This window comes from Scyliorhinus canicula, chromosome 17 (assembly GCF_902713615.1).
Source record: "Scyliorhinus canicula chromosome 17, sScyCan1.1, whole genome shotgun sequence".
Lineage (NCBI taxonomy): Eukaryota > Metazoa > Chordata > Chondrichthyes > Carcharhiniformes > Scyliorhinidae > Scyliorhinus > Scyliorhinus canicula.
In genome coordinates, this window is record NC_052162.1 from 110,508,133 (window position 1) to 110,534,847 (window position 26,715).

General features: G+C 49.8%; 1 protein-coding gene across 2 annotated transcripts in view; it reads right to left on the reverse strand.

The window, feature by feature from the left end:
- The window catches only part of LOC119952188 (zinc finger protein 239-like), an 82,013-nt gene that overhangs the window by 25,835 nt on the left and 29,463 nt on the right, over positions 1–26,715 (reverse strand). The window contains exons 2-3 of one of the 2 annotated variants that reach the window (XR_005457777.1): positions 23,036–23,182; positions 18,154–18,314 (exon numbers count right to left, since the gene is read on the reverse strand). The exons of the other annotated variant lie outside the window; for it this stretch is intronic. The gene's annotated coding sequence lies outside the window, so the exon portion shown is untranslated. Of the gene's footprint in view, positions 1–18,153; positions 18,315–23,035; positions 23,183–26,715 lie in introns of those variants that run through there. 2 annotated transcript variants of the gene reach the window in all.

Consider the following 26,715-nt stretch of genomic DNA (forward strand, 5'->3'; position numbering starts at 1 on the left):
ATACCCGATGTTCCTCCCCACCCCGCACCAGACCCCTCCTTCTCCCTGACTCCCTCAACGCCATAGCCAGAGGTTCAATCGCCAGTGCAAAGAGCAAGGGGGACAGGGGGCACCCCTGCCTGGTCCCACAGTAGAGCCTAAAGTACTCCGATCTCCTTACATTTGTAACTACACTCGCCATCGGAGCCGCGTAGAGCAACCTTACCCATTTGATGAATCCCTCCCCAAATCCAAACCGCTCCAGCACCTCCCACAGGTACCCCCACTTAACTCTATCAAACGCTTTCTCCGCACATCGTGTTGAGCTGCCGTCCCTTGACAAATCCTGTCTGATCTTCGTTTATCACCCCTGGCACACAATCCTCTAAACTGGTGGCCAGGATCTTCGCCAGCAACTTGGCGTCAACATTGAGGAGCGAGATAGGCCTGTATGATCCACACTGCAAGGGGTCCTTATCCCGCTTTAGGATCAGAGAGATCAGTGCCCGCGACATCGTCGGGGGCAAAGCCCCCCCCCCCCCCCCTCCCATGCCTCATTGAAGGCTCGCACCAACAGGGGGCCCACCAGATCCGCATACTTTTTATAAAATTCCACCGGGAACACGTCCGGCCCCGGGGCCTTACCTGACTGCATTTGTCCAATCCCCCTGACTAGCTCCTCCAACTCTATCGGCGCCCCCAGCCCCTCTACCAGCTTCTCTTGAACCCTTGGGAAACATAGCCTGTTCATGAAGCTCTCCATCCCCCTTCTCCCCCATTGGAAGTTCCGACCGGTACAGTTCCTCGTAGAAGTCCCTAAAGACCCCCTTTACTTCTGTCCCCTTCTGCACTACATTCCCACCCCCATCCGTCACTCCACCAATTTCCCTAGCAGCATCTCGCCTATGGAGCTGATGCGCCAACATCCTGCTCGCCTTCTCCCCATACTCATATACCGCGCCCTGCGCCCTCCTCCACTGTGTCTCCGCCTTTCTGGTGGTCAACAAGTCAAATTTGGCCTGCAAACTACGCCATTCCCCCAGCAACCTCTCCTCCGATGCCTCCGCGTATCTCCTGTCCAAATCCAGGAGCTCCCCCACCAGTCTCTCCCTCTCTCTCCTCTCCCTCCTTTCCCTATGGGCCCGGATGGAGATCAGCTCCCCCCGGATCACTGCTTTCAGAGCCTCCCAGACCATCCCCACCGGGACCTCCCCCCTGTCATTGGTAGCAAGGTACCCCTCAATACTTCTCCGGACCCTCCTACACACCTCCTCATCATCCCCACATCCAGGCGCCAGAGCGGGCGCTGGTCCCGCGCCTCCCCCATCTCCAGATCAACCCAGTGCGGAGCATGGTCTGAAATCGCTATGGCCGAATACTCGGCATCCTGCACCCTCGGGATCAATCCCCTGCTCAGGACGAAAAAATCTATTCGTGAATAAACCCTATGGACATGGGAGAAAAAGGAATACTCCCGCGCTCTCGGTCTCCCAAACCTCCAGGGATCCACCCCTCCCATCTGGTCCATGAATCCCCTCAGTACTTTGGCCGCCGCCGGTCTCCTACCCATCCTTGAACTGGACCGGTCCAGTGGGGGGTCCAGCAGTGTGTTAAAGTCACCCCCATGATCAGGCCCCCTGCCTCCAGGTCCGCATTCCGGACAAGCGCCTCATGAACATAGAACATAGAACAGTACAGCACAGAACAGGCCCTTCGGCCCTCGATGTTGTGCCGAGCAATGATCACCCTACTTAAACCCACGTAACCCAACAATCCCCCCATTAACCTTACTCTACGGGCAATTTAGCATGGCCAATCCACCTACCGCACATCTTTGGACTGTGGGAGGAAACCGGAGCACCCGGAGGAAACCCACGCACACACGGGGAGGACGTGCAGACTCCACACAGACAGTGACCCAGCCAGGAATCGAACCTGGGACCCTGGAGCTGTGAAGCATTGATGCTAACCACCATGCTACCGTGAGGCCCCTCACGGCATCATCCCAATTCGGGGCATATACATTTACCAGCACCACCCTCTCTCCCTGCAGCCTACCCTTCACCATAATATATCTGCCCTCCTTGTCCGACACCACCTCAGCCGCCTCGAACGCCACCCTCTTCCCCACCAGAATCGCCACCCCCGGTTCTTCGCATCCAATCCTGAGTGAAAAACCTGCCCCACCCACCCTTCCCTCAGACGAACCTGGTCCACCACCTTCAGGTGGGTCTCCTGGAGCACAGCCACGTCCGCCTTCAACCCTTTCAGATGAGAAAATACCCGAGTTCTCTTAACCGGCCCATTCAGCCCCCTCACGTTCCAGGTAATCAGCCGGATCAGAGGGCATCCCGCCCCCCTCCCCCGCTGGCTAGCCATAGCTTGTCGACTGCTCGCCCCAGGCCAGCTCGCACCGCCCGACCCATTCCCCATGGCGATAACGTCTCTCCTCTACCCCCTGGCCCACACCAGCTCCTTCCTGACCATTCCAGGTGCAACCCGGTATCCCCACCCACCCCCCCTCCCAGGCTAGGACCCCCTCCTAGCCACGACGCACCCTCCATGGTACTTCCGTGAGTCAATTGACTTCTGCTGACCCCGGCAGCTCCCGCCAAAACCTATCCCCTCCCGGCATGTGGTCATCCCCTCTTGCCACACCTCCTTGGCACCGCTTCAGCGCGGGAAAGAAAACCTGTAGAGGCCACGCCCCCACTGCCACCTCCGCCCCCCCTGCCCTGCGGCGTGGGAAACCAGAGGAAAGCCCGCGCTTTCATACTGCCACACCCCACCCTTCTGACGCAGCTCCCCAAAATCCAGTTTCACCCCAACCCCCAGCCCCGTACAGAAGAGAGCAGATAAAATACAAACCCCCAACATTCCCCACATACCCCACACCCATACCCAACAAACAGACCCACCCGGAAACAGAGCAAAAAGAAAACCAGCATAAAAAACACACATGTTAAAGAACAGCAACAGCGAAAACAGCAACAGCCATAGTGTGGCCCTAGTTCGAGTCCAGCTTCTCTGCCTGTACAAAGGCCCATGCCTCCTCTGGGGACTCGAAGTAGTGGTGCCGGTCCTTGTATGTCACCCACAGGCGCACAGGCTGCAGCATTCCAAATCTGACCTGCTTGGCATGCAGCACCGCCTTCGTCCGGTTGAACCCGGCCCGCCGCTTAGCCACCTCCGCACTCCAGTCCTGGTAGATTTGCACTACCGAATTCTCCCACTTGCTGCTCCTCTCTTTCTTGGCCCAGCGCAGCACACACTCCCGGTCGCTGAATCGATGGAACCGCACCAGCACCGCCCTCGGGGGCTCATTTGCCTTAGGCCTCCTGGCCAGCACTCTGTGAGCTCCCTCAAGCTCCAGGGGCAAATGGAAGGACCCCGCCCCCATCAACGAGCTCAACATCGTGGTCACATACGCCAGGAGATCCGACCCCTCCAGCCCCTCCGCCAGGCCCAGGATCCTCAAATTCTTTCGCCTCGTGCAAACGTCCAGCTCCTCCAAGCGGTCTTGCCACTTTTTGTGAAGTACCTCGTGCAACTCCACTTTCCCCACGAGGACCACGGCCTCCTCCTCCCACTCAGCGGCCTGCTGCTGCAACTCCCGAATGGACGCCTCCTGGGCCGCCTGGGTCCCAAGCAGCCTGTTGGTAGTCGCATTCAGGGAGTCCAGCAGCTCAGCCTTCAGCTCCACAAAACAGCGCAGAAGAGAGGCCTGCTGCTCCTGCGCCCTCTTCCACCAGTCCTCGGGTGTTCCGCCGGCCGCCATTTTGTCTTTCTTCCCCCGCTTTTCTTGGGGAGCTGCTGCAGCTTTTTCCTTTGCCCCACTTCGGGTGAGCACCATAAATTATGGGGAATGCTCCTCTAGACACCTTCCCCCACCGGGATTTGTTGAAACAGCGCCGTTTGGGGCCCTCAAATCAGCCCAAAAGCCCTTAAATAGCGGGAGCTGCCGAACGTGCGGCTTATCTCCGCATAGCCGCAACCGGAAGTCCAGGACCAGGTTAGGTTAAGGAACAGGTGTGTTGGGCAGGTTTTTTACTCGAGGTTTGATTCGACATCGAGGGGTGTGGCGATTTTAATGAGCAAAAAATAGGATTCGTGAGTGCGAAGGAGGTGAGGGATCCAGGTGGGAGATATGTGATTGTGAGCGGGGTATTGGAAGGGGCACCCGTAGTGTTAGTAAATGTGTATGCCCCAAATTGGGATGGTGTGGGTTTTATAAGGGTGTTGCTGGCAGCAATCCCGGATTTGGCCACGCACCAGTTGATCATGGGTGGAGATTTTAACTGTGTCCTCGAGCCGAGGGTGGATAGGTCGAGCCCCAGGTCGATGGGTAGTGAACGAATGGCAAAGGAGCTGGATGGGGTTTATGGAGAGGATGGGTATGGTGGATCCATGGCGCTTTCAGAAGCCAGGGGGAAGGGAGTATTTCTTCTTTTCACACGTCTATAAGGTGTATTCGAGGATTGATTACTTTGTAGTGAGTCGGGAGATTTTGGTTAGGTGGAAGGGGGAAAGTATGCGGTGATAGTTACCTCGAACCATGCACCCCACTGGCTGGATATTTGGTTCCGTACTGGACGAGAGCAGAGGCCAGAGTGGTTTGACTCGGGATTGTTGGCGGATGGAGGTTTTTGTGAGAAGGTGCGGTTGGCGATTAGGGATTATGTGGAGTTCAATCAGAATGGGGAGGTGTCAGCGGGCATTTTTTGGGAAGCACTGAAGGCAGAGGTCCGGGGAGAAATTATCTAATTTACGGTTCATATGAATAAGGAAAGGAGGGTGGAACGTGACCGTCTATTGAGCGAGATAGTGGAGGTGGACAGGGAATATTCTAGAGTGCCCACCATGGAGGGATTGGCAAGGAGAAAAAGGTGCAGGGGGCAATTTGATAGGCTGACAACGGGAGGGCGGTAGGGCAACTGCTTAGGGCAAAAGGGGTGAAGTACCAGTATGGGGAGAAGGCGATCCGGATGCTGGCGCACCAGCTGCAGAGGCAGGCTGCATCCAGGGAAATATTGAAGATCCGGACTGGGGCTGGGAATGTGGTATCAGAGCCAGGGAAAATAAATGAGGCATTTGAGAGTATTACCTGAGACTTCATGAGGCAGACCCAGGAGGAGAGGAGGGGGACATGGGGCGGTTTCTGGACCAGCTGGAATTTCTCCAGGTGGAGGAAACAAAGATGCAGGTGTTGGAGGAGCCCCTGGGGCTGAGGGAGGTGCTGGAAAGTATCAGGGGTATGAAGTCGGGAAAGGACCCTGGGCAGGAAGGGTACCCGGCAGAATTTTATAAGGAATTTGCAGTGGACCTGGCACCACATCTGTTGGGGAAGTTTAATGAAGCACTAGAGAAGGGGGAGTTGCCGGAGATGATGAAGCAGGTGGTAATCACATTAATTCCCAAAAAAGGGAAGGGTCCAGTGGAATGCGGGTCGTATAGAACACGGATGTGAAAGTATTGGCTAAGTTGTTGGCGGGGAGGATGGAGGATTGTGTCCCGGGGTGGATACAGAAGATCAAACAGGCTTCGTGAAGAGCAGGCAGCTCGCGAGTAATATAAGACGGCTGTCGAATGTGGTGATGAATCCGTCGAGAGCTCTAGTACTGGAGGTGGTGGTGTCCACGGACGTGGAGAAAGCATTTGACCGGGTGGAGTGGCATTACCTGTTTGAAGTTTTGGGAAGGTTTGGGTTTGGGCCGAGATTTGTGGCATGGGTGTGCTTGCTGTATGTGGTGCCAAGAGCGAGGGTGAGGACGAATGATATGAGCTCACAAAGCTTTGACTTGCACAGGGGTATGAGGCAGGGGTGCCCACTGTCACCGCTGCTGTTTGCGCTGGCCATAGAGCCATTGGCGATGGCTCTCCGGGGGTTGGTAGAGTGGCGGGGATAATGAGGGAACAGAGGGAGCATCGCGTGTCGCTCTATGCCGATGACCTCTTGCTTAATGTTTCGGATCCGTTGGAGAGTATGGGAAGGATTTTGGGCCTGTTGGGGAGATTTGGAGGGTTCTCGGGATTACAAGCTGAATGTAGGGAAAAGCGAGGTATTCCCGGTGAATGCGCTAGCACAGCAGGCTAATTTAGGGGATGTGTCATTTACGGTAGCGAGGGAATGGACGCAGCTCCATAAGTGGAACATAACAAAGGTGGTGGAGGAAGCCAGGGAGGATCTGAAGAGGTGGGATACACTGCACTTAACGCTGGCGGGGAGGGTCCAAGTGGTGAAAATGAATTTGGATGGCCGCTTAGCAAAGGTATTTCCTGGAGGGCAGGGTGCATCCTCAAGGTAAGTATGGTTTGCCCCACAGGAAGGGAGGAACAAAGCACCCCCATCAGAATAGTCACCTGGAATGTCAGGGGACTGATCAACACAGTGAAATGTTCCAGAGTCTTCGCCCACCTGAAAAGTATAAAGGCCAACATAGTCTTCCTCCAAGAAACGCACCTGAGGGAGAGGGACAGACTGCAGATAAGAAAGGACTGGTGAGACAGACTTACCAATCATGCCAAGTGGCGAGAGCTTCGGGGTGACCATACTCCTCAAGTAAGAGGACAATGTTTTCTGCGATGAAGATGGTTACAGTCCGAGGGGGGTGGTGCATTATGATTAGTGTGCCTGGAATGGGCACCAGCGGTCCTTCTTAACATGTCTGCTCCCAACTGGGATGACACAAAATTCATAAAGAATCCCAGGGGGGAAACCCCCGACATAAACACGCACTGACTCATCATGGGAAGGATGGGGCGGGTCACTTTATCTGCGTACAGGACCCATGGACAGACCGATCAAACCCCAAATCGAGGGGAAAAATCTAATATGGCGAAAGAACTAGGCACGTTCTTGGAATAGATGGGGGCATTGGACACCTGGAGGTTCACACACTCGGGGGGTGGGGAATTCTCCTTCTTCTCACAGGTACACAGAGTACTTGCCAGGATCGACTTCTTTGTAGTGGGGAAATCGGTGGTTCGAGCAATAGTAAGAGCGGAATGCCTCACAATCCTAACCTCCAACCACGCTCCAGACCACATGGATGTGAGATTGGGGATGGTCCGGGCCCAACGACCCCCCCCCCCCACCCCCCCCCCCCCCCCCCCCCCCCCATGGATGGTCAGGGCCCACCTGACCGATAAGGCCTTTTGCAAAAGAATATCACAGACCATAAACGGATATATTACCAATAAACAAAAAGTGAGGTCTCACCCTCCACGTGCTGGGAGACGCTGAAAGCCGGGATCAGAGGAGAGATTATCCTTTACAAAATTTGTAGAGACAGGGAAGGGAGGGTGGCTAGACAAAACCTGGTGAACTCCATACTAGAGGTGCACTGGGAGTAATCCGCAGTCCCTACAGTAGAGCTTCTGCGGGAGAGGACAAAACTGCAAATTGACTTTGACCTGCTCTCCACGATGCCACAAAGTGGCTGTCCTTGGGGTCTCTATACAATGGCTGCTGATTGTTGATTTATATAATCACCTGTGTGAATATATTGAGTTTTTGAATATATTGTGTTCTCGATCCTTTAGATTCTTAAATCGTGCCTTTCAATTGGTCAAATGTAAAAGTTACTCCATTTTTTTGGGAAAGGAGACAGGGAAATTTAGGTCACTCAAGTCCTGTCACTTTACTGTTAGTGAAAGGAAATGACTAACTTATGACAATAACGGAATGACTGATCATGTGACCAAGTATAAATGGAGCAAAATGTCATCTTAGTCGTGTAAAAAGTACATTTTGTTTGATGAATGTTTGGACTTTTATTGCGCATTCACGAGGATGATGGATAGGGAAGAAAGCAACTAGTGTTTTCCTGCCTTGAATTCCTGAGTCATTTCATATAATTGCACTTTGGACTTTATTAGCGAAAGAGAGGATATAATTGGTGACAACCTTTGCCATGGATTGGTAAATTGATTCAAAGAAAGACATACAGCATGTGATTAAAGGCAGCGCGTGCGCATAGAAACATTGGACCAGACGTGGACCATTCGGCCCTTCGAGCCTGCTCCATCATTCTAGAATATCACGGCCGATCCTATTGCTGCATCAAGACCAGGCTGACACACCCCCCCTCCCCCCAAACCCCATAGCCATTGCCTCCCTTGTCTGCCCAACACTTATCTAACTCAGTTTTGAATTAATTGAATGACCCAACCTTCACTCCTTTATGGGGAAGAGAGTTTCCACAGGCGAACGACTCTTTGTGGGAATTGAAAAGCACCCTAATCACAGGTTCTGACCCCGAGTTCTGCCCCATCTCCTCAACAAGAGGACACGCCCTCCTCGTCTCCACCCTGTCAAATCCCCTCAGAACCGTATTTATTTCAATAGATTCAGATCTCATTCATTTACGCTCCATGTATACAGAACAAATCTCATCCACGTTTCTTCATGAGATAAATCCTCCATCCCAGGAATGAGTTAAGTGACCTTGTTTGTTTGTGTTACATCGTTGGCATATGACGACCAGAGTTCCACAGGGATCTCTACTGACACTCCCCAACTGCTATTAATTAGCATAATGAAGAAAGTTGCTCATCCACTTGACCAGTGACGTTAGATACGAGGTAACAGTAACGAACGGATGTGGAAGCAGAAAATTCCAAAGGAGGGAATACGGGTGGCATGTTATCATTATGCGTTCATAGACCTATTCATAAAAGTTACAGTGCAGAAGGAGGCTATTCGGCCCATCGAGTCTGTACCGGCTCTTTGATAGAGCACCCTACCCAATCCCACACCTCCACCTTATCCCCATAACCCACTAACACGACCCAACAATAAGGGCAATTTTAGACACTCAGGGAGATTTTGTAGCATGACCAATCCACCTAACCTGCACATCTTTGGACTGTGGGAGGAAACCGGAGCACCCGTAGTAAACCCGCGCACACACGGGGAGAACGTGCAGACTCCGCACAGACAGTGAACCAAGCCGGGAATCGAACCTGGGACACTGGAGCTGTGAAGCAATTGTGCTAACCACCATGCTACCGTGCTGTCAAAGTTGCATAAGCTTATTCTGTATTGGTACTATATGTTTAAAATTAAGGTAATCAGCTGGGGACATGTAACTTCTTCTGCCATCTGCCTGCTGGTTAGTATGGGGGCTTTGATTGTTACAGTCAAACCAATAGCTCCGATTGCTTTGCTGGGATGAAGGTGGAAGGTATCTCGACTTGGACACAATGACAGCGGCTCTAAGTTTAGCGTGAGCAGAGCTTGAAACTCTCAGACTAAAAAAGTGTACGGGTTACAGGTTTGCAACAATTGTGTCGCGAATTGTCTGCTTGCTTCTGAGATAAACGAGAGTTGGCCTCTCAGGGCTTAAATTACCACTTACATGTTTTGCATATCGCTTCAGAGAAAATGGCTGTGGCACGATTTTTGACCTCACGGTAAAAGCGTCCATACTAATCAAAGAATATGGTAGTGGTCAGAAGAGGTAAATATGCTTTTCAATATTTCGCAAGCTGACCACAACTGATCTTGGAGGGAGGCAGCCTCCAGTCCAAAGGATGCATTGAAGATATCAGAATAGGTCACAATACAACATTCATTTGCCTTAATCTTAAAACTACTGTGGCAAAATAGAGTAATCTCATGCATCTCATCATAGCAACATGGCTCACTAACTGCGCTTTGTTTTTAATTCTCTCCTCCCAAAAGACGCATCCTTCAGCCAAATAAGGAACTCCAGCAGCTTCCAGGACCAGAGCTAAATTTGTTGTCCTGGAAGTCCACTGATTCGGTCCCGGCGTCTCTGAAATGGAGAAACCCGCCCCACTGTGTTTTGGCCTCAGCTACTTTCTGTGATAGAGAATTCCACCGGCCGAACACTCTATAAGAAGACATTTCTCCTCATCTCCGACCTAAACGGTCTGTCCTGTTTCCTTAGACTGCGGCCCCTGGTTCTGGGCACCACCACTATCGGGAACATCCTTCCTGCATCTACCCTGTCTAGTCCTGTTGGAATTATATAGGTTTCTATAAGATCACTACACGTTCTTGTGAACTTCTGCGAATGCAATTCGAACTGTCTCAATCTCTCCTCACACTTCACTCCCACCAACCCAGGAATCAGTCTGGTAAACGTTCGCTGCACTCTCTCTATAGCAAGAAAATGCTTCCTCAGATAAAGGGACCAAAACTGCTCACAATATTCCAAGTGTGGTCTAACCAAGGCCCTGTAAAATTGCAGCAAGACATGCCCAATCCTACACTCGAATCACCCCGCTTTGAAGGGCAACATACCATTTGTCTCTTTACCTCCTGCTGTACTTGCATGCTTACCTTCAGCAACTGTTGCACAAGGAGACCCACGTATTGTTGCACTTTCCCCTCTCCCAATTTATGGCTATAGAGATAGCAATCTGCTTTTCACGTTGGCTGCCATATGGAGCATTGATCAGTTCAGCACACATAATTCTCTTCAAATGCAGACATTAGCCAAAATGTACCTATCTCTGGATTGTCAGAAATCTGGTTCACGATACATGTCGAAAGCGGGCAAGGGCCTGCTTTGTTGATCGTGCTTGGACTTTGCAGTGAAGTTCTGATTTGTGATGGATGTTTGGAATGTCCCCAGCTCCTTCCTAGGCTTCTTCTTTTGTGAGCTGGGGTCCATATTTGGTGCAGTTCTGATGTACCTGCCTGAATAGTTATTCACATAATCTTTGAAGAATTATAGCCTCGACCCCATCCTGGCACACAGCCACCACCCGCCACGCACTCACACTGATACACCCGACTCCTCCTGATCCACATGACCTGCTACTCCCAATTGTCACCGGACCAACCCTCTAGAACATTTGATAAACCTTAATGCCCCCTAAATCCTGACTCCGCCTGACCCGACTACACCCACTCAACCCCTCACCGACCAAATCCAACTACCATGACGATTCTTGGAATAGAATAGAATAGAATTCTACAGTGAAGAAGGAGGCTTTTCAGCCCATTGAGTCTGCAATGACCCTCTGAAAGAGCACTCTATCTAGGCCCACTTCCCCCACGCTATGTCCGTAAACCCACCTAACCTACACATCTTTGAACACTAAGGGACAATTCATCATGGTCATTCCACCTAACGTACACATCTTTGGACTGTGGGTGGAAACCGAAGCACCTGGAAGAAACCCACGCAGACAAGGGGAAAATGTACAGAATCCACACAGACAGTCACCCAAGGCCGGAATAGAATTCGGATCCCTGATGCTATGAGGCAGCGGAGTTAACTACTGTGCCACCATGCCGCTTGTTCCCATGTGACAACTTGAGTCAACTTGACGAACGTCTACCACCTGACAAGAGCCCACGGTCGACCTGAGTATTCCCCTGGCATTGCCAGATTCTGACGCACCTCCCCAAACACCCACTGCACAGCTACTCAACTCACCCACCTGCCACTTTCTCCACAATCCATCTCACATAACTGCCCATTCTAGATATCTGCCACTTCTTCCATTTTTCCCTCAACCCCATGCCATATTAATATTAATTGTGGTCACTGGACAAGTTGTCCACACACTAGGAGGGGCATGGTGAAACATTGGTTCGCAGGTTAAAAATTGAGCCGCCCAAGCCTTTGCTGGTAACTGTACACGTCACCCCCCACCCCGCCCCCCTCCCCCAGCAACCCCACTGCTAACATTTAGGATCTGCATATTTAATCTACTGCCATCAACTCTGAACTGCACTGAGGACACATTGCACCCACTAAACTTGCAATCCTTCAGGCACAGCAATTGAAGCGGTGATTAAATAGAGTTGCTGAAATTGATTAGTGAAATATACAGCGTGATTACAAATAGTAAGCTAAATTCGGCACACATTAGCTAAGCAAGGTGCAATTTTATTATTTGCAGTCTAGAGGAATGAAATGCAATCATATTGAAACTTCACACTCGTAAAGGAGCTTGACAGGGTCAACGCTGAGAGATTATTCCCATTGCTTGGGAATCTAACACAAGGGGGCAGCAACTGAGGAGAAGGAACCGGTCATCTCAGACATCACTTCGGAGAAATGTATTAACTCAACTGGTTGTGTTACCCTTGGGTCTGTATCGATTGGGTAGGCAGTGTTTTATAGGCAGAAAATCGATTTGGGACAGGAGTATTGGCAGGTTCCTTTAAAGCCCAGAGCTAATAGACATCTGTCTTTGTGACAGGAAGGGCATTGTACCTGTGTGAAGTGATGCTGTCATATTTAAAAATGCACCAGCTACATTTCAACAATTCATACATCAAATATTGGCTAGGGTTCTTAACTGCGTGGTCTATTTGGCCGACGAGGTAGTTTACAGTGACACACGGAATGTGCATGCAGGACAATTTGAGTAGTTATTCAAATAACTGCGGTTGGCCGATTTAGTCATCAACTTGGCCAACAGTGAGATTGCCAAAGCAAAAATGACCTACCTGAACACAGTGTGACAGGGACAAGTTGTACTCAGAACAGCTAATGGTAAGGGCGTTACTAGATGTTCATGCTTCCAAAATGAAACGGGAGATTATGAGGTTCCCTGGGATGTTTACATTCTGGAGAGAATTTGTGCTTAACTTTAGAACCATAATGGTAAGTTTGATGACTGTATTACAAGAGTGTTTGGACCTTGAAAGTGAAAGGAAAGAAATCTCTCCTGCTTGTTGAAGTATAAGAACTGTTCTATTGTTCTAAACCCAGTGAATGCCTGACACATCCTCAGCTGTGAGCCTGAAATGATGCTAAGTCTGCAGAGAAGGTACACAATCCTGCCAGACAAAACCATCTCAAGCCTAGAAAGGAAGAAGTCCTAAAACGAAAGTCTGAAGTTCATAAAAATATTGACTGGAAGTCACCCCAGTGCAACAGGATCCTTATACTTCCGTTTTTATTAATAGTTTCTTTCCATCTCCACCACCCTTTCCCCTCTGTATTGTTTGTCTGTGCGTGTGCTTAGAGAGAGTGGGGTGAGTTAGGAGGGCTGTTGGGAAAGGGATAGTAGCTAGTCATTTACATCTTCTATTTGATTATAACGCTGTACATAATAAAAGGTTTATTTGCGTTTTAACGTTAAACGCCTAATGACTGTCGTTTATTGGGTTCTTCCAAGGATCTCAGGTATTTTAAACAAAATCTCATTTCACCTGTGTTGCGACTTCAGGCTAAGTGGGACTGGAATTGATTACACGCTAGCCCAGGGTGTCGTGACACAAGGGATATGTGGGTGCATCAATTAAGGGATATGAATACTGTGTCTACAAGAGCAAGTCAGAGATCAGTAAACCTGTGGCAAGTAACTCACCTCCTGACTCCCCAAGTACGTCCAATGCAAGGTACAAGGCAAGAGTGTGATAGAATACTCTCCACTTGCCTGGATGAGTGCAGCTCCAACAACACTCAAGAGGTTTGATGCCTTCGAGGTCAAAACCGTCCCGCTTGATTGACACCACATCCACAAACATTCACTCCCTCCATCACCGATGCACAGTGGCAGCCGTGTGTACCATCTACAAGATGCACTGCAGGAATTTGCCACGGTCCCTTAGACAGCACCTTCCAAACCCATGACCGCTACCATCTAGAAGAACATTGGCAGCAGATACCTGGAAACCCCACCACCTGGAGGTTGCCCTCCAAGTCTCTCACCATCCTGACTTGGAAATTCATCGGCCTTTCCTTCACTGTCTCTGGGTCAAAATCCTGTAATCTTCCCCTGCCCCCGGCCCCACAGCACTCTGGATGTACCTACACCTCAGGCACTGCAGTGGTTCAAGAAGGCAGGTCAAATTGGCAGCACGGTAGCACAAGAGGCTTCACAGTGTCACGGTCCCAGGTTTGAGTCCCCGCTGAGACACTGTCTGTGCAGAGTCTGCACGTTCTCCACGTGCTTGCGTAGGTTTCCTCTGGGTGCTCCGGTTTCCTCCCACAGTCCAAAGTCGTGCAAGTTTGGAGAATTGGCCAAGCTAAATTTCCCTTAGTGTCTAAAAAGGTTAGGAGGGGTTATTGGGTTATGGGGATAGGGTTGAAGTGAGGGCTTAAGTAGGTCGGTGCAGACTCAATGGGCCTTCTTCTTCACTGCATGCTCTATGTTCTATGTCACCACCAACTCCTCAAAGACATCGATAGTGGGACAATAAATGCTGGTCTCAATAGTGACAGTGAAATCTCATGAATGAAGTTTAAAAATGAGAATCGGGTAAGGAATGGATTTAAAGCTCAAGGTTATTCATTGTGGTATTGAAAGGCGGGGCAAGCTGGTGGGCCACAATGCCCACTCCTGATCCTATTTCTTTTCACACAGTGCAGAATCTTGGAGTGAAACTGTGTCATGTCCCCTTTACTACAAGAAGGTGTGTGCCCCTCTTTGATACGTTTCCACACAGTAAAACCAACCTCAAAACCCTTTGGCGATTTAAAAATAACTTATTGTGATCTGTTTCTTCATTCATGGGATGTGGACTCCCTGGGTCAGCATTTCTCGCCTGTCCCCAATTGCCCTTCAACTGAATAACTTGCTCGGCCTTTTAAGAGTCAACCACATTGTAGTAACTCTGAAGGCATAGGTAGGCCAAACCAGCTAAGTATGGCAGATCTCCTTTCCAAAACGTCTTGAGTGAACCTGTTGTTTTAGTTTCGTTATCACGATCGTTTCATGATCATCATCAGGCTTTTAATCTCGGATTTTATTGGATTTTATAGAAGCCTATTTGGCTTCGAACCCGAGTAAATTAGAATCCAATTAGAATCCCTACAGTGCAGAAGGAAGCCATTCAGTCCATCGAGTCCGCACTGATCCTCAGAAAGTGCACCCGACCCCCACAACCCAAAGATGTACAGGGTAGGTGGATTGGCCACGCTAAATTGCCCCTTGATTGAAAAAAAAAGGAAGTGCAGCCTACCTGGGTCCACTCCCCCACCCTATCACCGTAGCCTCGCAACCCCACCTAACCTGTACATATTTAGGCACTAATGGGCAATTTTCTGCATGGTCAATCCACCTAACCTGCACATATGGGGACACCAAAGGGCAATTTTCTGTATGACCAATCCACCTAACCTGCTCATCTTTGGGCACTGAGGCAAGTTTTAGCATAGCCAATCCACCTAATCGCACATCTTCAAACACTAAGGGGCAATTTAGCATAGCCAATCCAAATGACCTGCACATCTTTGAACGCTAAGGGGCAATATTTAGCACGGCCATCCCACCTAACGTGCACATCTTTGGATACTAAGGGGCAATTTTAAATTCTTATTTTTATTCTTCTTTTATTAACTAATTACTTTAAGTGGACAGGATCCTCTGGGCGACCAGGAGGCTTAGAATCGCAACTAAGGATGAGCTTATGGTCTGCACTGTCCAAGTTTCTCCTCTAGGGGCCACCAAAAGCTGGAAATTTATGAAACATCAGAGTGAGTGACGCAACCATCGGTGATCATTCTGAAGCTGATAAAAGGCAAAGTGTTATGATCCGTGATGAGAATCTGATTATTTGCAATGTATAAAACTATGAGAGAAAGATGTCTGCACTATCGGATGATAACACAGACCAAAGGTATATTTTATGTCAAAACATACTTTAATTTAAACACAGAATTAACAACATGAACAACAAAGTAATATATTTACAATCAACAGTTCTTAAATCAAAGAAGGAAATCTAACTTACTTCCTAAATCTGCCAATAAATATTCCAATTATCAAACCAATAAAACTCAAATACGACTAATAAGTAAAGTTAACAACCAGGTTTTGCCTGTTTTTCTTTGTGCACTTTCCTCGGAGAGAAAGTTTTTCAAGAACAAACTGAAAACAATTCTTCTCAGACTGAAGTCCTCTGGAAAACTGACCACAGAAAGGACGGGCTTCTCCCCTTAATAACATTATTCTTACCCACAGAATAAGGTATTATTCTGTCTTCTCCCACTAAGATATCCCAAGATCTGTTTAGCCAGGACCAAATACAATTCCTCATAAATTAACTACAACCCAAGGACCTTCAAACCAAAACAATATTCCATCAGCCAGCTATTTGTAAAGAAGTAAATGGTAAAAATTAATGATTATCTCACTTTGACAATCCCTTAATCACATATTTAGCAGACATAGTTTCTAAATCTTATCCAGGTTTTTAAATATTATTATTACAAGAAATATAAATGATGTGGAGATGCCAGCATTGGACTGGGGTGAGCACAGTAAGAAGTCTTACAACATCAGGTTAAAATCCAACAGGTTTGTTTTGAATCACTAGCTTTCGGAGCGCTGCTACTTCCTCAGTACCCAGTCTGCCACTCCTGTTGTTCGAATTCAGGATTCCGTCGGTCACGGGCGGTGGAAGGTGTAGGAGTTCTTTGGTGGTATTCCGTATGATTTGATCCAAATTGCGGAGCGTATTCTGCGATACCTCTGAGGAAGGAGCAGTGCTCCGAAAGCTAGTGATTCAAAACAAACCTGTTCGACTTTAACTTGGTGTTGTGAGACATCTTACTGAACAAACATAAAATATAACAATTTCTTATGCTCATCGCAAAGGTTTATTGCAATTATTACAAAGCGCAGAATTTTAAATCTGTGGCTTGTAATTTCTTCATTCATGGTGAGGACATCTGGTCGTTGATGTATCAACAAATTTCCAAAATAAAATAACGTAGTTTTGCAATTTAAAGAATGAGAAAAATTATTGGAGTGCATTTGGCTTGGAATGCACAAAAAAACCCAAACATCATTCACCCCAATCATGTTACTGCAGTGTATGCTCCACATGGACAACCTCTCTCTCATTCTATTTTGTGACGCCATACTGGGCGTTCATTCTCACCTGGGCCAAATCGGGTGGCCCTTAAAGACACTAATCAAAAAGAAATATACTGCAGATGTTATTTGTATGAAATAACATAGAACATGCTGCAAATATTCAGCCGGTCTATACGCATCTGTGGAGCAAACAATAGGGTTGACCAGTCTCAGTCATAGAATCATAGAATTTACAGTGCAGAAGGAGGCCATTCAGCCCATCTAGCATGCACCGGCCCTTGGCAAGAGCACCCTATTCAAGCCCACACCTCCACCCTATCCTCGTAACCCCACCCAACCTTTTTGGCCACTATGGGCAATTTAGCATGGCCAATCCACCTAACCTGCACACCCGGAGGAAACCCATGTAGACACGGGGATAACATGCAGACTCCACACAGACAGTGACCCAAGCCGGTAATCGAACCTGGGAGCCTGGAGCTGTGAAGAAGCTGTGCTAACCACTGTGCTGCCATGCTACTCAGTTCGGAAGAAAGTTCAGAAGAGTTAAATTGTACCTCTGCTCCTCCGCATGTGCTCTTTGACCTGTTAAGTACTTCCAACACATTCCATTTTATTTTGCAAATAAAGACATAAATGTATGATATTCGCCACATCTATGGCAAGGCCTATATTTTGTTCACACTCTGAGACATAAAGCATGCCCAAAATTTCCCATTGGTTATTTAGGTCATTATACAATCTGAATGACTTCCAGCGGATGCAATCAGCCTCCATTATAATTTGAAGGCTTCTTCTTTTAGAGACATACTTCTTGTTGTACTGTGACAACATTTACACTTTTCAATATTTTCCTAATATCAGTGTGGCATACTGTGAAAAACATTTGTGCGTGCGTTTAGTGCTGTATGAGAATCCAAATAGTTTGAAATTTGTACGGCTGTGAGAGAAGACTACTAAATCATAGGAGTGATGACACTGACCAATAGGTATCTTTTATCGTAAAACAAACTTTAAGTTAAACACAGAATTAACCATATGAACAACAAAGAAATGGCTTCACAACAAATAGTTTAAAAGTTCTGAAATAAAAAGGAAAAAACTTGAACTCACTATCTACACTATCTATTGCAATTACGCAACCCAATACTGTTAAAATGCTACTTATAAATAAAGTTAACAATCAGGATTACTGCTTCCCTGTGCAGACGTTTGGAGGGAGACCTGTTCAGGAATAACCTGAAAATCCTTCTGTTTCGTCAGACGCTTGTGTTCAATTTAAAATCTCATTGCAGACTGTAAAACTACAGGCAGTCCTGGCTCCTCACTGCTCACTGGCTGATCATTGCTCGGCACACCAGCGAGGGCCGAAGGGCCTGTTCTGTGCTGTACTGTTCTATGTTCTATGTTCTCACATTAATGACATCATCTGTATCCAAAGCATGAGGCATTCCTCAGTCTTCTCCAAACTAAGATGTCCCATGACCTACTTAGCTAAGATGAAACAGAATCCCTCATAAATTATCCACACACCAGATATCCTCCAAAATCAAAACAATGTTCCATAAGTCATCTCTCTGCAAACAAGTAAAAGGTTAAAATTAATGATCCCCTCAAATTTATAATACTGTAATCACAGTTTTAGCAGACATTCAGTCTGTATTTCAACCCATGGTTTTTAATAACATCGCTGCAACAACATATAAAATATTTTTTCCAATTAAGAGGCAATTTAGCGTGGCTAATGCACTTACCCTGCACATCTTTCGTTGTGGGGGTGAGACCCACTCAGACACGGGGTGAGATATAACAATTTCCTACATTCATCACACCTCCATCCTTAAATAAATGAACCAACAGAATGCAAAGATGGCTTCATTTTCCAAAGCCCTTTCAACTTTAAACACTACTCATGACTAAACACCACTATTACACTATATGATACATATATCATCATATTTATGCATGCAAATTTAAATATCAGTATACTCCACGTAAGTTTATTATTTCCCAGCGTTTAATGTTCCATTCTTCTCACACATCTCAAAGTAGTTATAAAGCAGCTGCAATCATGATTTCTCTTTCTGCTACATGTATAATTTCAAGTTAAATGGTTGTAGCCATAAACCCCATCTAAACAGACTTGCAATTCGATCTTTAAACTTCTCCAAAAACTTCAATGGATTATGGTCTGTATAAACAATTCTCTCTGATGAATTGTTAGCAACATAAATGTTAAAATGTCAAATTGTTGCAATGTCAATACTACACTCAACATCTCCTTTTTAATGGTCAAATACTTTTTTTGGTAACCATTTAGTTTTCTGGTAAAATAAACAACAGGGATGGGATTCTCCATTTGCCGATGCCGAAAGCACGAAACGCAAGTGGGTGGAGACAGGTTCCGACACCAAAACCGCAGCGGGCACTGATCTGATGCCAAATCGTCATTCTCTGTCACCTCGACAGTGACGCCAATGCATACCGAACGCATGTACAGCAAACACCATTTGCAAATCATTAGCGGATCTAACCCAGTATTCTACAGGGCCTCTGTCAATCTCCTCTTCTGATTGGCTGAGTTCCTAATGGTGAGGTTCACTTGTGCTTCTAAAAATCGTGAAACTGGTGTGGTGGCTGATGAAGGAACGAGAGGAGCTGGGACACAGAGAGGAGAGACTGTGGGCTGTCGGGCCAAACACTGACTGGGCTGGCTAGGTTGGGGGGTCTCTGCAAGGGCCGGGGGAGGGGTTTAATGGGGAGCAGGCTGAGTAGCCGGGATGACCACCCCCCTCCCCCCCCACAGGAATTGGGCGGTGCCCAGGCATGAACCGCCATTACTATGACCATCTTGCTGCACACCCACCGATTACCCGCCTTGGCCCCTGGTTCTGCAGACTGACACTGGCCATAGGGGTGCCCCCAACCCTCCAGCCTCCGCCATCACCCCCCCCCACAACAACTCCCCTCCCCCAGCAGCCCGGGTAGGCATGGGTGGCCACACAATGTGCGCACCCATCTCACACAGAATGCCCTTATTGACTCCACGTTTACCAACTATGGGTGGAGAGGGGATGTCTGGCCAGGGGCACGATCACTGCATCCCAGCCCCACACCCCCTAACTCCGGGCTGGGGTGCAGTAACAGTGGGCCTGGTCCATGGGATAGTGGAAGATGGCAACCCGCTCTTCGATGAGCTCTGGTGCTCCGCATCGTTTGGCAACATCTGACTCCTGCCCACAACAGCACTTTCCACAGTCCATGTAGGAGCTTTCCGCAGTCCACATTGCAAGCTGGCCATTCCATCACATGGTGCCATAGAATCCTGGGGGTGACGGTGGTGTAGATGGCCGGGAGAGGGTTTGGTATAGAGCCCAGGCCAGCCAGTGTGTCCGTCCATCCCCACTCCCCTCCCAACATCTGCCCATTGTCCAACCCCGACCATCCCAACACTCATACCCTTCTGACAGAGCACCAAGGCAGGTTGTAAGAGTGATAAAAAGTGTTTAATGTGAATGAATATATACAGACTTGTGTCCCAGCACCTATAACTAAAATGTGCCCTGCACCCATGCCAACTCAACTGATGTCGAACGTTCTTTCCTTACGGGTCCCAATGCTAGCTGGTTCCACAGAAGGTACAGCAGGAGTGGAAACAGCCTGCTGTGATTTCTGCCCTGCGACCTAGGTCCCCGTTGGCATGCACCGTCTTGTATCACCATGCCTGGATGGACCGACTGCTCCTCATGTGGTGTGGTGCCACCTTGTTCGGCCTGCTGCCCATCAGATCCATCAGGGCAGGAGGGTAGGAGTCCAAGGTGCTACAACGTTCCTGCACCTCCCCTGTGGGAGTCGGGCACCATCACCACCTCCTCTCTCGGGGTTCCCTATGGCCCCCGGCTACTCCATGGGACAGGGGTGCAAGTGGAGCTATCCCCTGAAGCTCCACTGCCACCTGGCACTGCCAGTCTTGGAGGCCCGCTCTGGTCTCGACCAGAGTCTGCACGTTCACGGCCTTGGAACACAGGGAGTAGACCATCCCCATCTGGGAATACACCACATAACACATTGACTGTGCCACCACCTTCTAGGTGTGGGTCACATCAGCCAGTGACTATGCCACTGCCCTCTGGGGTTGGGCCACCTCCCTCTGTGTCTGCACCACATCAGCCAGTGCCTGGGCAATTCCGCCAACATTCCCAGCCATGGCCTGCTGTTACTGGGCCACACTCAGAAGCGTTGCTACAGGAGCTGAAAACGAAGTGGGAGGGGGAACTGGGGGAACAGATCGAAGACGGGACATGGGCTGATGCCCTGGAGAGGGTAAATTCTTCCTCCTCATGTGCGCGGCTTAGCCTCATCCAATTCAAGGTGCTGCATAGGGCCCACATGACTGGGACGAGGATGAGTAGGTTCTTTGGGGGTGAAGATAGGTGTACCAGGTGCTCAGGGAGTCCAGCGAACCATGCCCATATGTTCTGGGCATGCCCGGCATTGGAGGAGTTCTGGAAGTGGGTGGCGAGGACAGTGTCAAGGGTGGTGGGATCCAGGGTCAAGCCAGGATGGGGACTCGCGATCTTTGGGGTTGGGGTAGAGCCGGGAGTGCAGGAGGCGAAAGAGGCCGGTGTGCTGGCCTTTGCATCCCTAGTAGCCCGGCGAAGGATTTTGCTACAGTGGAAGGACGCGAGGCCCCCAAGCTTGGAGACCTGGATCAATGACATGGCGGGCTTCATTAAGCTTGAGAAGGTTAAATTCGCCCTGAGAGGATCGGTGCAAGGGTTCTTTAAACGGTGGCAACCTTTCCTCGACTTTCTGGCTCAACGATAGGGTACTGGGACAGTAGCAGCAGCAACCCGGGGGGGTGGGGGGGGGGGGGGGAGACGACGTTGATTATGTTGGCTTATTTTATTTAAATTTGATTTATCTAATTTTAATTTATGGTTAAGTTCTCTTGTTTGGGGGTGGGGTGGGTGGGGGGAGTGTGATACATGTGATGTTACGGTATGGGGGGAATTGTGGGTGTTGTGGGGCTGTTAGTTGCATATTACTGCTTTTTGCTATACTTGTTGTTATATTTTTATATTTTCTGTAAAAAATTCCAATAAACATTATTTTTTTTTAAAAAGAAGCGTTGCTACAATGTCCAGGTGGTTCTGGCCTCAGCCAGTGCCTTTACAGGATGTCCCAGGCCTTGTACATGCTGATCCATAGCCAAGACCGTCGCCCCCAATGACTCCACCGCGGACGCCACCCATGCGGTGTTGGCCTGGGTGGCACGCTTTGTCGGCACCACCTCTGCACGTGATTGCACTCCTCCAACTGCACCTGCAGATGTGGATGCATGCCATCAACTCCTCATGCAGTCCCTGGCTCTGCGACTACATCTCCACTATAGATGGAACTATCTGTTCAAGAAGCCCGAGGCCTGTCTGGACAGCAGCTAGTTCATGGGGTCGGCCTGCCCTCCGACCGTCCGCCCACTCGGGTCCCGTACCTCCACCTGATGTACCAGATCACCTGTGTAGTGAGCACCAGATAGTGTCCCAGGCAGCGCCGGCCCTAGGGTTGCTGGCGCCCCGGGCAAGCTGAACTTCGGCGCCCTTGGGGGGGGGGGGGGGGTTGAGGGGGGGGGGGGCCGAGGGGGGGGGCCAAGGGGCGGGGGGGCGGACCCGAGGGGGGGGCGGGGGGCGGACCCGAGGGGGGGGCGGGGGGCGGACCCAAGGGGGGGGCGGGGGGCGGACCCGAGGGGGGGGCAGACCCGAGGGGGGGGCAGACCCAAGGGGGGGCGGACCCGAGGGGGGGCGGACCTGAGGGGGGGGCGGAGCTGAGGAGGGGGCGGACCCGAGGGGGGGGCGGACCCGAGGGGGGGCGGACCCGAGGGGGGGGGCGGGACCTGAGGGAGGTGTGCGGGACCTGAGGAAGGGGTGCGGGGGGGACCGGGGGGGACAGGGGAGGGGAACCGGGGGGGGGGGCGGACCGAGGGGGGGGGGGGGCGGGGGGAGCGGACCGAGCGGGGGGGGGGGCGGACCGAGGGGGGGCGGACCGAGCGGGGGGGGCCGCCCTGGGGGAGGGCGGCCACCGCGCATGCACTGGTTGGCACCTGCCCAACTGCGCATGCGCGGGATCCAAGTCTCTGGCACCCCCTAGCACATGGCGCTCCGGGCGACTGCCCGAGTTGCCGGTGCCTTGAGCCGGCCCTGGTCCCAGGAGCCTCTTCTCTAACATGCCCAACTGTGTGTTTGGGATGATTGAGGGGTTTGGAGTTAAATGTGACAGAAAACCACTGTCATTCTCTGACCCGAGCTCCGGGGTCTCCTGAGTCTCAGGAGGAGGGCTGGAATCCGGGCTGCCTTTCTCATCACTGCTCCACTCATGGGGGGCTCCGGCTGTGGCATCCGCTGGGGACAGGGGATGCCAGATCAACCCGCCCCATCTCCAGTAGGTCCTGCAAGACATAAAACAAGATGCATGATTAGACCACGAGCTGGGGAGGAGTGGTGGTGGGTTTCAGGGTGGTGGCGTGGGGGAGTGTGGTGTAGGGTGAGGGTGGTCTGGGGTGTAGGTGGTGTAGGGTGAGGGTGTTGTGAGGGTGCGGGTGGTTTGGGGGTTGAAGGTGGTGAGGGGGTGAGGTTGGTATGGGGGAGGTTGACACATGTGTCATGGGGAACTGCAACTAAGCGGGGTCTCACTTCCTTGCCCTCAATCGAGCTCCACCTAGACAATCTCCCAGCCGCTGACCACATTCAGGACCCTATGCTCAGCCATGATGAAGAGCCGCAAGTCCGGCAGTCGCCCTCCTGTCTTCTCCCGCTCCCGGCAGTTGTGCGTCGCCTTCTCCGGGGGAGGGGGGGGAGGGGGGGGGGGGACGGGACACAGAAGACAACAATCTGACTCATGCAGCCCAGGGAGTGGGCAACTGATGTCCTCAGTGGCCAGGGCACCCAGCCATGGCTACCGGTATGGGAACTGGCAGAGGGTGCAGGGTGGGGGATCTGCTTCCCTCCAGATGGGGGGGTTGGTCAGGTTATGGGTCTGTGGGACGGGGGTTACTGCCAGGGGCACACTCACCCTGGCCGCCCTGAGGAGGTCCTGCAGTTCTTCCAGCGCTGCAGGCTGGTCCAGACTACATTGCCCATGGCGCTGATGGCCTCTGCTACCTGCGCCTACGCACGATGAATGGTGGCCGACAACCTTCTTCCCGGGCGGGGTATAAGGTCACCCTCCTCTCCTCCACAGCGCCCAGGAGAGTTTCCAGCCCGGTGTCTGTGAGATGTGGGGATGCACACCTTGCTGTCAGCTTGTTGGCTGGGATGCTGTGTGTGAGGAGTGATATGTGCATATGCGGCTGCAGCTTGTCAGCCTTCTGAATGTCAATCGTGAAACCGGTGAACCTGGCACCATTTATAATTAGAATCGATTGTGTTCCACGTGGAGAGCTGGTGCTAGCCCCTCAACAGTAGCAGGATTGGTCCAGGTGGGGTGCCAGTTTTCTGTCGTGTAAATCCACGGATTCTGCGTTGGCGTCTCAGAATCGGAGAATCCCATCGCAGGTCTTTCTCTACCTTCATATTCTTCTTGCAACAGTCTAGCACCAACACCCACATCGCTCACATTAATGGCCTCCTTAAATCACTTGTCATAATTTGGTGTCACCAAAACTGGTTTGATGGTTAACACAGGTTTCAGATTGTCCAAGGTCACCTGACCTACTGACATAGTTGGTCTGATTGTCACTTCAACTCCACATTCCTTTCTACCCCGATAAACATTTCTTTTAAAAATATCTATGTACCTTTGCCTTAAAAAAACATTCAAGCACTGTCTGAGATAAAGATCCTCATCTGTTATAAATTGTGACCCTTTACTTTAAAACAGTCACCCCTTGGTCTAAATTCTGCAATTATTCCCACATCTACCCAGTCTAGACCCTTCAGGATCTTATAGGTTTCAGTCCTATCACCACTTACTCCAGTAGCACAAGCCTGGCCTGACCAACATTTCCTCATAAAATAATTCTCCCATTTCAAGTATTAGTCGGGTAAACTTTCTGTCAACTGCAGCCAGCGCTTTTGCATCCTGCCTTGAATAAGGAGAGCAATTCTCCAATACCAATAATTGAAGGTAATGAGATCCTTCCATAAGAAGTGATGCAAATGCTGCAATAAAGTAACTCCAGTTCCTGCCTTATAATGAGATGTCCTGGGTTATATCTTATCATCCATGAGCGTTCAGTCTTTTCTCTGTGTTGGTAGTGCCTGACAAATCTGGAAAATGTTTTGAGTGAACTTTAATTTTGTTCTTCATTATATTTCAGGCGCCAGAGTGGTTAGCATTGCTGCCTCACAATGTCAGGGACCCGGGTTCGATTCTGGCCATGGGTAGCTGCCTGTGTGCAGTTCGCACGTTCTCCCTGCGTCTGCATGGGTTTCCTCCGCTATGGCTTCCTGAAACAATCCAAAGGTATCCAGGTTAGCTGGATTGACCATGATCAATTGCCCCTTACTGTCCAAATATGTGCAGATTAGGTGGGAATACCGGGTTACAGGGATTGGGCAGGGGTATGGGCCTCGATAAAGTGCTCTTTTGGAAGTTGGTGCAGCTCGATGGCCGAATGGCCTCCTTCTGCACTGTAATGATTCCATGGGACTGGTCCTGAATTTGCCGATTTCACCATTTTTAATGTGACTTTCTTACTTCATTAACAGTCTCCACGAAAAGTCAAAATATTAAATCTTGTCTTGCATTTTTTTTCTCTGTAAGTAGAATATAATTTGACATTGAGAGAAAAAAATCGAATTCAACTGGCAATTTAACCTGATATCACCAGTAATACGTGTGACAATTGGCCACCATGCTGAAGGTGAGCTGACCCATTTCGCAATCTAATTTAATTTGCCAAGCCTCAGAGCATGGTCCTATAGAGGAGAATCCTGGATTAATTAATCACCAAGAGAGCTGAAAGTAGGTAGAGTAGGCAAATCACGGGAAAAAAGAAAGAGTGAGTACAAAGAGAGTTAATGACAGGGACAGAATGAGGCAGACAGAAATGCAAAGAGAAATACACTCTCACACTCGCGCAGGCACACAGACAAACACCTACACATGCCAAGCCCCCATATATACACACAGACAAATACACTGTTCCCCCCACATATACACACAGACAAGCACACCATTCCACCACATATACACATAAAGACACAAATAGATACATCAACCACCTCTCCCCATCCACACATAGACACACACAAACAAACAAGCACACCAAACCCCCATCCACACACACACACACACACACATATCAGGCTCCCATAGATACGCAGAAAGACACACACACAAACACACCATCCCCCCCCCCCCCCAAATATACACACAGACACAACTACACCAAATCCTCCATCCACACAACAGACACAAACTCACACATAAAGGAAGCCCCAACAGAAACACACAGAGACACAAACAAATACACCAAACCACTAGGGGGGGCCTCACGGTAGCATGGTGGTTAGCATCAATGCTTCACAGCTCCAGGGTCCCAGGTTCGATTCCCGGCTGGGTCACTGTCTGTGTGGAGTCTGCACGTCCTCCCCGTGTGTGCGTGGGTTTCCTCCGGGTGCTCCGGTTTCCTCCCACAGTCCAAAGATGTGCGGGTTAGGTGGATTGGCCATGCTAAATTGCCCGTAGTGTAAGGTTAATGGGGGGATTGTTGGGTTACTGGTATACGGGTTACGTGGGTTTAAGTAGGGTGATCATTGCTCGGAACAACATCGAGGGCCAAAGGGCCTGTTCTGTGCTGTACTGTTCTATGTTCTATGTTCTATCCACACACAGAGGTACATACTGAGACACCCACATACATACATACACACACACACACAAAAATACACCAAATCCCCATCTACACACAGACAAATACAGACACAAATACACCAAATCCCCATCCACACATGCAGATACTAATACAGACAAACACAT